Source organism: Pelophylax lessonae (assembly GCF_965119305.1).
Source record: "Pelophylax lessonae genome assembly, chromosome: 6".
Classification (NCBI taxonomy): domain Eukaryota; kingdom Metazoa; phylum Chordata; class Amphibia; order Anura; family Ranidae; genus Pelophylax; species Pelophylax lessonae.
Window position 1 is genome coordinate 61,213,172 of NC_138773.1, and position 12,281 is coordinate 61,225,452.

Sequence of the window (12,281 nt, forward strand, 5' to 3'; positions counted from 1 at the left end):
TGAATCCACCACAGGTGGTTCTGTCCATTTCTTAATGAGGGCTTCCTCAAACGGATAACGCCTGTTAATGCGTTTGGAAATAGCAGAAGTGCGTTTTGGCAGACTCCATTCTTCTTTGATCGGATTGCCAAAACATTTGGGCAATGGAAAAACCTTCGCCACTTTGATGCGTTTTTTAGTCCCAAAGGGAATTTCAGTCTCAGCTACTTCCGACGGAGTACCCTGTAATCTTAAGGTTTCTTGAACAGATACAATGAGTGCGTTTACCAACGCTTCCTCTCGGGCTATGGCTGATGCCGAAACATCCTCCTCACTGTCTGAAGAGACAGTACCCGAGACACCAATCCCAGATGAGGTACCTGCAACTGCAGAAATAGGCTCAGATTCTGAATCCGAAGTTTCAAAAAAAATGGGGGTAGGCGGGGGTCGCTTTCTGCAGACACCTCGAGGGGATCAGGTGGAGATACATGAGTGGCAGGGTCCATGTTAACCCAGGACACTTTGCCAGAAAAAAACTTTTTTTTTTTATCTGTATCCCCCTAGCGCAATAGCGCCCCTCAGTGTACCTGCTTCTTGACCCCCACAGAGAGAGAGAGGGACCCCCAAGGCTCACCACCCGATGCAGAGAAGTTTCCTAACAACTGCAGTCAGCGTTTGTCTCTTACAGACTGGGAAGAACTGTGCTCGTTTTCCCGGGTAGAAGGAAGTGGCTCCGCCCCCTGTGTATGCCTTCCGGCGTTCCCAGCTCTCCTCGAGGTTAGCTGGGCTCTTCAAACATGGCCGCCTCCATACGGGAGACAATAGACTCCAAAAAAATGGCGGCCGGCGTGACCTGCGGACGCTCGAGTACCTGGTCTACAGCAAAATGGCGGCTGATTGCCGGAATAGCGTTTTCCCAGCACATCCACCTGCATACCACGCTAATGGCGGTTTATCGACCTGCAGGAGGTCCACTACAATCAAGGTAGAATTATACCTCCTATGTCTGCTGTAATACTGCAGTCTGCTGGGTAGAGTGTTAGCTCCCAAACCAAGTCCGCTTGCCCACCGAACACATTCTGTATTACACGGGGGACTTTTAGTGTCAGAAAGACTCTGACCATGTATGGAGGGGCCCGTATTCCAAAATGCCTCATAACGAGGAAAGGGAAACATTTACTCACCATACCGAACCGACAGGCACCCTCTCTTCACAATACCCTCTCCACCGGGGTGGGAGGTTGTTGAACACTCCGGACGCCTTGACTCTCTGGTTCCTGGCGTCCAAGCGAGACCTTTTAACTCGCAAGGTCAGTCCCTCCAATGGGACTCTGTCGCGGCCGACCCAGCGCGGAGCTCTGGTCTGCATGCGCTCGTAGGCTGAACCGGGGTGACCACTGGATCTCAACATCCAGCCCGTCGCCCGGCCCCGCATACTTACTTGAATGTGTCGCGGCCGACCAAGCGCAATGCAATGGTCTGCGCGCGCTCGTAGGCCGGCTGGGGTGACCACTGGATCTCAACATCCAGCCCGTCGCTCAGATCCGGCGTAATTTGCTTGAAGATCTCACAGGAAAAAAAACTGGAGAAACTACCTAAAAAAAATATTTTTTCTAAAAAAAATCTTGCCAGGACCAGAGATCCCAGCAAGGAACTTAGGTCCTTACTCCTGACTAGACAGAAAAAAACTGATTCCCTGTAGCAGAGAGAGGGAGGATATACCCTCTGGGACTGCCCCTAGGGTGGAGCCAGAACGTTTTTTCTTTCTGCCTAGTCCTACTCCTGCGGAGGCAACATAACCCAATTGATGTGAATCAAAGAGGACTACGTCTGTCAATGAGCGACAGAGAAACATAAGTTAGCCGGCTCGCAGGCCTGGTGAACCATATGAAACAAATATCAGGCCCTGAAAGAAAATCGCATGTGCGATGTGGTGTTTGTAGAATGCAGGGTGATATTCTAGGAGCACCCATCCCTACGAGGGGGAGTGAGGCCTGACAAAGGAGTACATCTAGGCTTAGTTACAACATCAGAGGAAACAAGTGTAGCAGTACTCCCATGGGAGCTGCTGAGTGTGGGTTCCCCTGGGTTACCATTAGCAACAGTAGGACATTTATGCATATTTCCAAGTGTGATTACCTCAGACAAGAACCAGTCCAGTTTCTTTGATTTTTAGGGTTTATTGAGAACTTGGGTAGGAGAAGGGATGAGTGGGATACTCCAACAACTGAACTATGCACAAAATAGGCAGGGACTATATAGAATTGCTGATTGACGCTGGTTAGCGCTGACTGATGCTGATTAACGCTCTATGGTCACGACTATGCCACGACTATGCTGCTTACTTTAGCTTCATCTCTGACTGTGAAAAGTCCTTTAAGCTCCCTAAGGTACTCTTTCCTGAGGTAGCTGACTTGTACTGTTGAGACACTTCAGGGCCCTTCCTGGCGCCCTCTTTATTCCCTATTTTTCATGGTTTCACAACTTGGCACTCCTTTTACTGCAACATCTTGGGTTAGCTGGCCCTCTGATCCCCTTGACCTCTCTGGAGTGGTCCCCTCTCTTAGGCAGACCCCTGGGCTGATCTTGAGCACTCACAACACTGGTTTTCCAGAAGAATCCTGCACCACAGCTCCACTTGGTCAGCACACAATGGATCCTCCAAAGCATAGCTCATCCCCTGGTCCCTAGGCCGACTGCTTGGACCACCTTCCTCTGCAACAGGAGGAGAGACAGCCGTCACCCTCCTCCTGGGACCCAGCTTCCCGCCCAAAGACACCCTGTCACATGCTCCCCTCCTATTTATGTGCAATCTCAGGATGCATTGCAGGAATGCCCTCCCACTGGAACTGACATACAACAGAGAGTGTCACTGACTAGGTTTCCTCCACTGTACAATGAGCTCCCTCATTGGCTGCAGGGGGGGACACTCCCTCAGACCCAGTGAATCACACTTGGAAACGTGACAGGTTCAACTAACAGATCAGACCCTCCTGATAAGCAGAACAGGGCCATAACTATGCTTTACCTACCACCTACCTAGGAGGGTGCTACACAAGCTAACCAACATCAGGCGATTTACAAGCTGTAGGTCTGATAGGGCCTGGTAAGTGTATGGGACCCCAGGAGAAAAACAAATGACTCTGTAGTGATGGATCCCATGAACATAGTAATAAGAAGTTAGAATTTAGACGAGTCTAGTACGGCTCGTCCCTCTGGCATCTAAGGTAACAAAACAGGTATTAATTGAGCAGGCAGCCAGGTGCCCGCTCTTGCCAAGTTAGTGGTGCGTGTATCATCACTTCGAGGTCAGTTTAGGGAGTGCCCGTGAAGATGTGGCAGGGAGGAGTGCAATTAGAAGGGTAAGTGAGAGTAAGATACTAAAACCCGAGAGTGTTGGAGGTCCGGGTAGGACAGATGAAGGCGGGGGGGGGGGGGCATTGCCTCCATCATACCCTGACCTTATGACCTGCACACAACCCAGTACCCCCCAGATCACTCAGGGTGCAAGGTAGAGGATATAGAATGCAGCGGCTGGTCAATAGGGGGGCGCAGGCTAGTCACTGTGTAAAATCAGGATAAAAAAAAAAAAAGTGTACCTTTAATATGGCAGCGGGGCGCTGGACACATTGCTGGCTATGGGAGGGGTGGGGGCTTTGGCATCATGTGACTCTTTACTTGTAAGGTGATTGGCAGCTTTTTAGAGTGTCCTCTGGGGGCACAGCGATGTGCCCCAAACACTCCCACTCTCCGTTTGCCGTCTTGTGATTGGTCCAGCCTGGCAGCATAGCACCAGGCTGGACCGTGAAATGCTGCATCCAAGTAGTGTGTAGCCTGCAGGTCGGTTCACATTCAGCAGATAGTGGGGCTTGACAGCTGCTCGATCCCGCCCACCCCCGACATCCCCCCGAGGTTTGACAGCTGGTCTTTCTCCCTGCAAGCAGTTACATTACATGACAGTGTCACACACATTAAGCTCCCTCATTGGCTCCCTCTTGCAAGCCTCACTATCTGCTGAATGTGAAACTCCCCCTCTCCCCTGTTAGTGTCCATAAGTGGTGCCTATCAGTGCCACCTATCAGTGCCCAGTAGTGCCACCTATCAGTGTCCAGTAGTGCCCACCAGTGCCACCTCATCAGTGCCCATCAGTACCACCTATCAGTGCCCACCAGTGCTACCTCATCAGTGCCCATCAGTACCACCTATCAGTGCCCACCAGTGCTGCCTCATCAGTGCCCATCAGTACCACCTATCAGTGCCCACCAGTGCCGCCGCATCAGTGCCCATCAATACCACCTATCAGTGCCCACCAGTGCCACCTCATCAGTGCCCATCAGTACCACCTATCAGTGCCCACCAGTGCCCATCAGTACCACCTATCAGTGCCCATCAGTATTACCTAACAGTGCCCACCAGTGCCACCTCATCAGTGCCCACCAGTGCCACCTCATCAGTGCCCATCAGTGACACCTCTCAGTGTCCATCAGTGCTGCCTATCAGTGCCCACCAATGCTGCCTATTAGTGCCCAGGAGGGCTGCCAATCAGTGCCCAGTGGTGCTGCCAATCAGTGCTGCCTATCGGTACTGCCTATCATTACTCATCAATGCCACCCATCAGTGCTGCCAATTAGTGCCCATCAGTGCTGCCAATCACTGCCCATCAGTGCCAATCAGTGTTGCCAAGCAGTGCCCATCAGTGCTGCCTATCAGTCCCTATCAGTGCCACCTATCAGTGCTGCCACTCAGTGCCCAACAGTGCTGCCTATCAATGCCCATGAGTGCACTGAGTGCAGGGATGGGGAGATTAACTCAGTAACCAGGCACATTGTCCATGGGGGGGGGGGGGGGGCTGGCCTTGTTGGGCACAACTGAAATCTGTTGATGTGTATTAATGCCACATGCCTAATAAAGTTAAATATTACCACAATGCCTGTCTCTGTAATATGTAACTGCACATAAAACACGCATCAAACTGAAAACAAGACATAAACATGAAGGTAGAAACTCCTCTTATAGATATTTGCCATACAGATTAACTTCAAGTGCAATAATTCCAGAGATATGTGATTTCACATGTAATACACATCAAAAGGAAAATAAGGCATATATCTTTTTCAAAGCTTAGCAGGGATGGTGGAACCCCTCTACAGATATTTGTCATACAATTTAAGCAGGGCTTTTGTTTCTCAGAGAATAGGTACAGGAACTGTCACCTTCTGAGTCACCCTTCGTCTTTGCCCCCTACCTACCTTTGAGCAGGGTCCCTAGGTTTCACCCCCTACCCACCTTCCAGTACAGCCCCTTTTAGAGAATGCAGAACAAAGTATCATTTGAGCTACTAAGTATTTTCGCTGGGGCCTCCCTGCAAGTGTTGGCGACTGTATCTCACATAGTAATGTAATAAGAATTTTCCTCAAAAGTTTCAAGGAAATATAACAGTGTAAACCATTCAAGACATCTAGATTACTTTGGGCAGAGGGGGTATAGCTCAGTGGTAGAGCATTCGACTGCAGATCGAGAGGTCCCTGGTTCAAATCCAGGTGCCCCCTGGAATACCCTAGCCCCGTATCCAAATGGAGAAGAGCAAAAAAATTACAAAAACAAATATTTCAAGGGAGACATGATGGAGCATTTAATGCAAATACACATCCTGCTTTGAGTTGAAACAATATGTACACAGGGAAGTCTCTGGTCACATTTAAAAGAAAAATCAAAGCCTGTGTATTTAGTGAGAATGGTGATCACTGACTGATTGCATTTCATTTGAAAAATATGCACCTGGAGGTGGGTAGTAGGTATGTGAGTGCTTCTAACCAGCCCCTGTAGCAGCTACCCCCTTTCTGATGTCCATATAGAGGAGTGTGACTACGAGATATTCAGTATCCAGAGGAGATATCCCCTTAAGTCTACAGGTTGACAAGTGATACCTGAAACGCTCTTGAGAATGTTAATGGAGGTGAGCGGCCATTACACCTATTTGTTTGGAATTTCAGCTCACTAAAGAGTCGCACTGGGAATCACCGGAATTATTTGATTTTTTTCACCTGTTATGAACTTGAATGTTTTCTATTTGCACTGATTTTCATCTGGACTGGGACTTTTGATTCATGATTGATTATTCATCAGAGTTATCTCAGTGCATGATTCACTTTATGATATTATTATTCACCACGTCACTTTTTTGATTTTGATATTTTGTCTTTCTGAAGAGCTGACAGTGGTTTGCCCTTCAGAGGGCTTTTTTTCATTCAGTGATTTTTTCACTCTTTTACGAAGAGCGACAACAGTTCACTCTTCATAGGGCACTTTAGTTAATTTTATTTTTTGACCAGATTTCTTTGGATAATATTATTATTTTTCAACACTTTCTTTACGTCTATGTAGGACACTGTTTGTGTTCATCCAGCGATTATAATCATTACTATTTGAGCACTTTTTGAGGACATCCACACTTATTATTTGAAGAATTTTTCATCTTCTTTTTTTGCAATTATTACTGTTACCTTCATCTCTTTCTCACCCTTGATTTTGGGTTCACAGATTGTAGATCTTTACACGCATCACTGCACTTTATAGTTATTTCTATATATTTATCTATTATCACTTTGGCACCTTTTAGCACTTCATAGATTATACATTTTATTATCAAGTGATCTTTATGCATTATTAAGTGATTATTTTTATATTGGGTGATTATTTTTATATTGATGGTTCACCAAGTTTAGAGTACCTGCGCTGATTTTACTGCTTTTACTATTGTTTTACTGTATGTGGTGACACTACATTATTGGCTGTAGGTCTCTGGTGCTCCATTCTTCTATTATTACCTCCTCCTAGTTATCCGTCTCCTTTTCTCTTTTGGTAGCGCACAGGTTCACTTTTACTTGTATGGAATTTGATAGACCCCACCCCAGCAACAATAGACCCCCTCCAGCAACAATAGACCCTCCTGCAGCAATAGACCCCCCACAACAAAATACCACCCTAGCAACAATAGACCCCCATCAGCAACAACAGATCTCGCAGTAGCTAGCATCAATAGACCCTCCAGCAGCCAGCAACAATAAACCTCTCCCAGCAACAATTTACCCCCTAGAAAAATAAGACCCCCCACCAGCCACAATAGACATACCTGGCAACAGTAGACCCCTACACAAAGATAGATCCCCACCAGCGACAACCCCCAGCAGCCAGCATCTATAGACCTTCAGGCACACCCCAGCACTCCTTGCTATAAAATACATTCAGTGCTAGAGGTGCCGGAACTGCGTTCCCCCGCGTTCCCGCTGAAAAAAAGCCCTGAATTTAAGTGCAAAAACTTTTTAGTTGGAAGGTTCACACCAGTAGAGAACTTTAGAATTTTTATTTTTTAGATTGTTACACTTCATTTTATATGTTTTAGTTACTATTATAATGTAAATGATTGCACTTGAAGTTAATTTTCCACCACCCATACTAAGTCCTGTCTGTATGTACCTTGCTTTTTGCACTGGTACGCGTCATGTTGGAACAGGAAGGGACCATCCCCAAACTCTTCCCACAAACTTGGGAGCATGAAACTGTCCAAAATGTCTTGGTATGCTGACACCCTAAGAGTTCCCTTCACTGGAACTAAGGGGCCAAGCCCAACCCCTGAAAAACAACCCCACACTATAATCCCCCCTCCACTAAATGATTTGGACCAGTGCACAAAGCTAGGTCCATAAAGACATGGATGAGCGAGTTTGTGCAGGCCAGTCAAGTTCCTCCACCTCAGAGTCCTGACATCAACCCGATAGAACCCCTTTGAGATGAATTAGAGCGAAGACTGACCTCACTAATACGCTTCTGGAAGAATGGTGAAACATTCCCATAGGCACACTCCTAAACCCTGTGGACAGCCTTCCCAGAAGAGTTGATGCTGGTGTAGCTGCAAAGGGTGGGCCACATTTAAATTGAACCCTATGGACTAAGACTGGGATGCCATTAAAGGTCATGTGCCCCAATACTTTTGACAATATTGTGTGTATATATATATATATATATATATATATATATATATATATATATATATATATATACAGTGCATTGCGAAAGTATTTGGCCCCATTGAACTTTTCGACCTTTTGCCACATTTCAGGCTTCAAACATAAAGATATAAAACTGTAATTTTTTTTGAAGAATCAACAACAAGTGGGACACAATCATGAAGTGGAACAAAATTTATTGGATATTTCAAACTTTTTTAACAAATAAAAAACTGAAAAATTGGGAGTGCAAAATTATTCAGCCCCTTTACTTTCAGTGCAGCAAACTCTCTCCAGAAGTTCAGTGAGGATCTCTGAATGATCCAATGTTGACCTAGATGACAAATGATGATAAATAGAATCCACCTGTGTGTAATCAAGTCTCTATATAAATGCACCTGTACTGTGATAGTCTCAGAGGTCCGTTTAAAGCGCAGAGAGAATCATGAAGAACAAGGAACACACCAGACAGGTCCGAGATACTGTTGTGGAGAAGTTTAAAGCTGGATTTGGATACAAAAAGATTTCCCAAGCTTTAAACATCCCAGGGAGCACTGTGCAAGCGATAATATTGAAATGGAAGGAGTATCAGACCACTGCAAATCTACGAAGACCTGGCCGTCCCTCTAAACTTTCAGCTCACACAAGGAGAAGACTGATCAGAGATGCAGCCAAGAGGCCCATGATCACTCTGGATGAACTGCAGAGATCTACAGCTGAGGTGGGAGACTCTGTCCATAGGACAACAATCAGTCGTATACTGCACAAATCTGGCCTTTATGGAAGAGTGGCAAGAAGAAAGCCATTTCTTAAAGATATCCATAAAAAGTGTTGTTTAAAGTTTGCCACAAGCCACCTGGGAGACACACCAAACATGTGGAAGAAGGTGCTCTGGTCAGATGAAACCAAAATCGAACTTTTTGGCAACAATGCAAAATGTTATGTTTGGCATAAAAGCAACACAGCTCATCATCCTGAACACACCATCACCACTGTCAAACATGGTGGTGGCAGCATCATGGTTTGGGCCTGCTTTTCTTCAGCAGGGAAGATGGTTAAAATTGATGGGAAGATGGATGGAGCCAAATACAGAACCATTCTGGAAGAAAACCTGATGGAGTCTGCAAAAGACCTGAGACTGGGACGGAGATTTGTCTTCCAACAAGACAATGATCCAAAACATAAAGCAAAATCTACAATGGAATGGTTCACAAATAAACATATCCAGGTGTTAGAATGGCCAAGTCAAAGTCCAGACCTGAATCCAATCGAGAATCTGTGGAAAGAACTGAAAACTGCTGTTCACAAACGCTCTCCATCCAACCTCACTGAGCTCAAGCTGTTTTCCAAGGAGGAATGGGCAAAAATTTCAGTCTCTCGCTGTGCAAAACTGATAGAGACATACCCCAAGCGACTTACAGCTGTAATCGCAGGAAAAGGTGGCGCTACAAAGTATTAACTTAAGGGGGCTGAATAATTTTGCATGCCCAATTTTTCAGTTTTTTATTTGTTAAAAAAGTTTGAAATATCCAATAAATTTCGTTCCACTTCATGATTGTGTCCCACTTGTTGTTGATTCTTTAAAAATATTCCAGTTTTATATCTTTATGTTTGATGCCTGAAATATGGCAAATGGTCGAAAAGTTCAAGAGGGCCGAATACTTTCGCAATGCACTGTATATCTATATCTATTTTCCTTCCAATCTCCATACTCCCTTATCTTCATATAAATCCCAACCCCCCCATATCTATACATCCCTCATCTCCATATGCATTAGCTCCCTTACTACTTTACCCTCAATGGGGGGGGGGGGGGGGGGGGTACACTGGGGACTGACCAGGATCAGTATGGGGGGGGGGGGGGACACTGCCCAGAATCAGCCATTCATCATTTTCCTTCCACTTCACAATTATGTGCCGGTCTATCACATAAAATACATTTAAGTTTTTGGTTGTAAGTTAACATGACAAAATGTGGTTTATTTCGAGGGGTGACTATGAATACTTTTTCAAGGCACTGTACCTTGATTACTCTAGGCCCCTTTCACACTTGTGTGACCTCAAAGTCACGCAATTTTTTACAGCGTTTTTTCCCACGAAGCAATGCCTATTACATTTTTTTGTTTGCGCCCCCCCAAAAATTTTGAGCACCAGCTGCCACTGGTTTCCGGTAACAATGGCAGACCCACCTCAGGCCCAAGGCCTGGAAATATTCATACATATATAATATTCAGGGCCGGACTGGGAATAAAATTCAGCCCTGGAAATAATTTCATACCAGCCCCATAGCATTATCATACCGATAAAACCACATAGCGCCATTATTTTCTTCTCATAAAAGGGAAAACCATGCATTTTAAAGCACATTTGAAGAGTGTATTATATATAGATAAGACAGATATGAAAGTGCATAGGGCTTTACATACAGTATATATATATATATATATATATATATATATATATATAAAATAGAAAATATAAATGCAAATTCGTGTTAAAAGTGGTAAAAGTGTGGACATGGTACGGGAGGTGGTCATAGGCTGTGTGGGCATGGTGCAGGAGATGCAGGGGCTGCGGACATGGTACAGGAGATACAGGGGCTGGGGACATGGTACAGGAGATACAGGGGCTCTGGACATGGTGCAGGAGGTACAGGGGCTCTGGACATGGTACAGGAGATTCAGGGGCTGTGGGCATGGTGCAGGGACTGCGGACATGGTACAGGAGATGCAGGGGCTGCAGGCATGGTACAGGAGATGCAGGGGCTGCAGGCATGGTACAGGAGATGCAGTGCGCAGGCATGGTACAGGAGAATCTCCTGAGGAGATGCAGGGGCTACGGCGGTGGCTCACTTACCTTTTGGTGAGGCGCCTTACATTTAAAAATGGTGCCGTCCGACGCCAACTCAACGAACGTGTACGGGCTTTCCCGTGCAGCGGCGGCGCATGTGCAGTCCACATGTCGGGCTGGCCACGGACATTTTTTTTACAGAATGAATAGATAATGCAGCGCCAAAGTGCCAAAAATTATTTCGGTATGCAAACGGTGAAAAGATGATAGAAAAAAATGTAATATCACATAAATAATTCCTCAATAATGTGACTTTAAAAATGAGTAATGATATCACACCTCAAATAAATAGTGCAGTAGAAATGTGCATCAAAATACAGTGCATATAATGTGTACCACAAATGATGAATAAATCCCAATACACAAATACTTCATATACTGTGCTCAAAGAACTAGGTGCTCCAAACAAAAGTCCCCAAATATACAGTCCAATCGTGCTGTGCATACACAGACTTGGTGCAGGCTCCACTCCTTCAGTGCTCAGTGCAAGGTATTATTAGCAGCTCACCTCAATCATAGACTCAAAAAGAGTCTCACACACATGGGTTAATACTGGGCTGATAGGGATGGAGCAGGACCTCCCCTCCTTCTGGGGCTCCAGATAGCGGGTGCAGAGTGCCACAGACACGTAGACAAAAGGGCAGAGAAAAGGACATCTAATGCTCTCTGATTTAAAACTTTTAATGAAAGATAAACTACAGCGTAATGACTCACATTAAGAAGCACTTCAGCAGTGCGGGCTGCGTCGGCTCATCAACTGGGGATACCTCCGGCCGCCCTAGAAGTGATATACCCGAGTAGGCTCCTCCCCCTGTACGCGTTACACAGTGTTCGACTTAGTTAGCAGGGGTGGAGCCTAAACCGAGCGTTAATCTTTTGTATCACAGGAGCGGAAGTCACTGCCCGTCTCCTGGAGGAAGCTAATACTATCAAAGACTGCCAGCACTGCAGACTCCGGAAACGGAACCTCCTAATCTCAGTATCTGGGTAATAAAACGGTCTTAGCAGCCCCAGGGCAGGGGGAATTTGCCGGCCTACCGGGAAATTTCCCGATATCCCGGTAGGCCAGTCCGGCCCTGATGATAATATTTTATACATTTTTCATTTAATAAAGTTATCACAGTTTTTTTTCTTTTTTTTTCTTCTTTTCTTTTGTCCCTATACCCCACAAAGCAGCCCCTTGACCCTCCCCAACCCCCACAATTCAGCCCCTAAAAATTCTGTATATACTATAGACAAGGTGCAGTTAGTTGCATGTAAATCTTACTTCCTGATAAAGGTAATTTTAGTTTTAATTATCATGATATAAAATAATGGATGTGGGGGGATTTTGGCAGGCATGATTTTTTTTTTTTTTTGGGGGGGGGGGCAGCATTTCATTCTTGGACCCAGGCAGCACAATGTCTTGGGCCAGCCCTGAGGCTGAGTGCTGCTCAGCCATTCAAA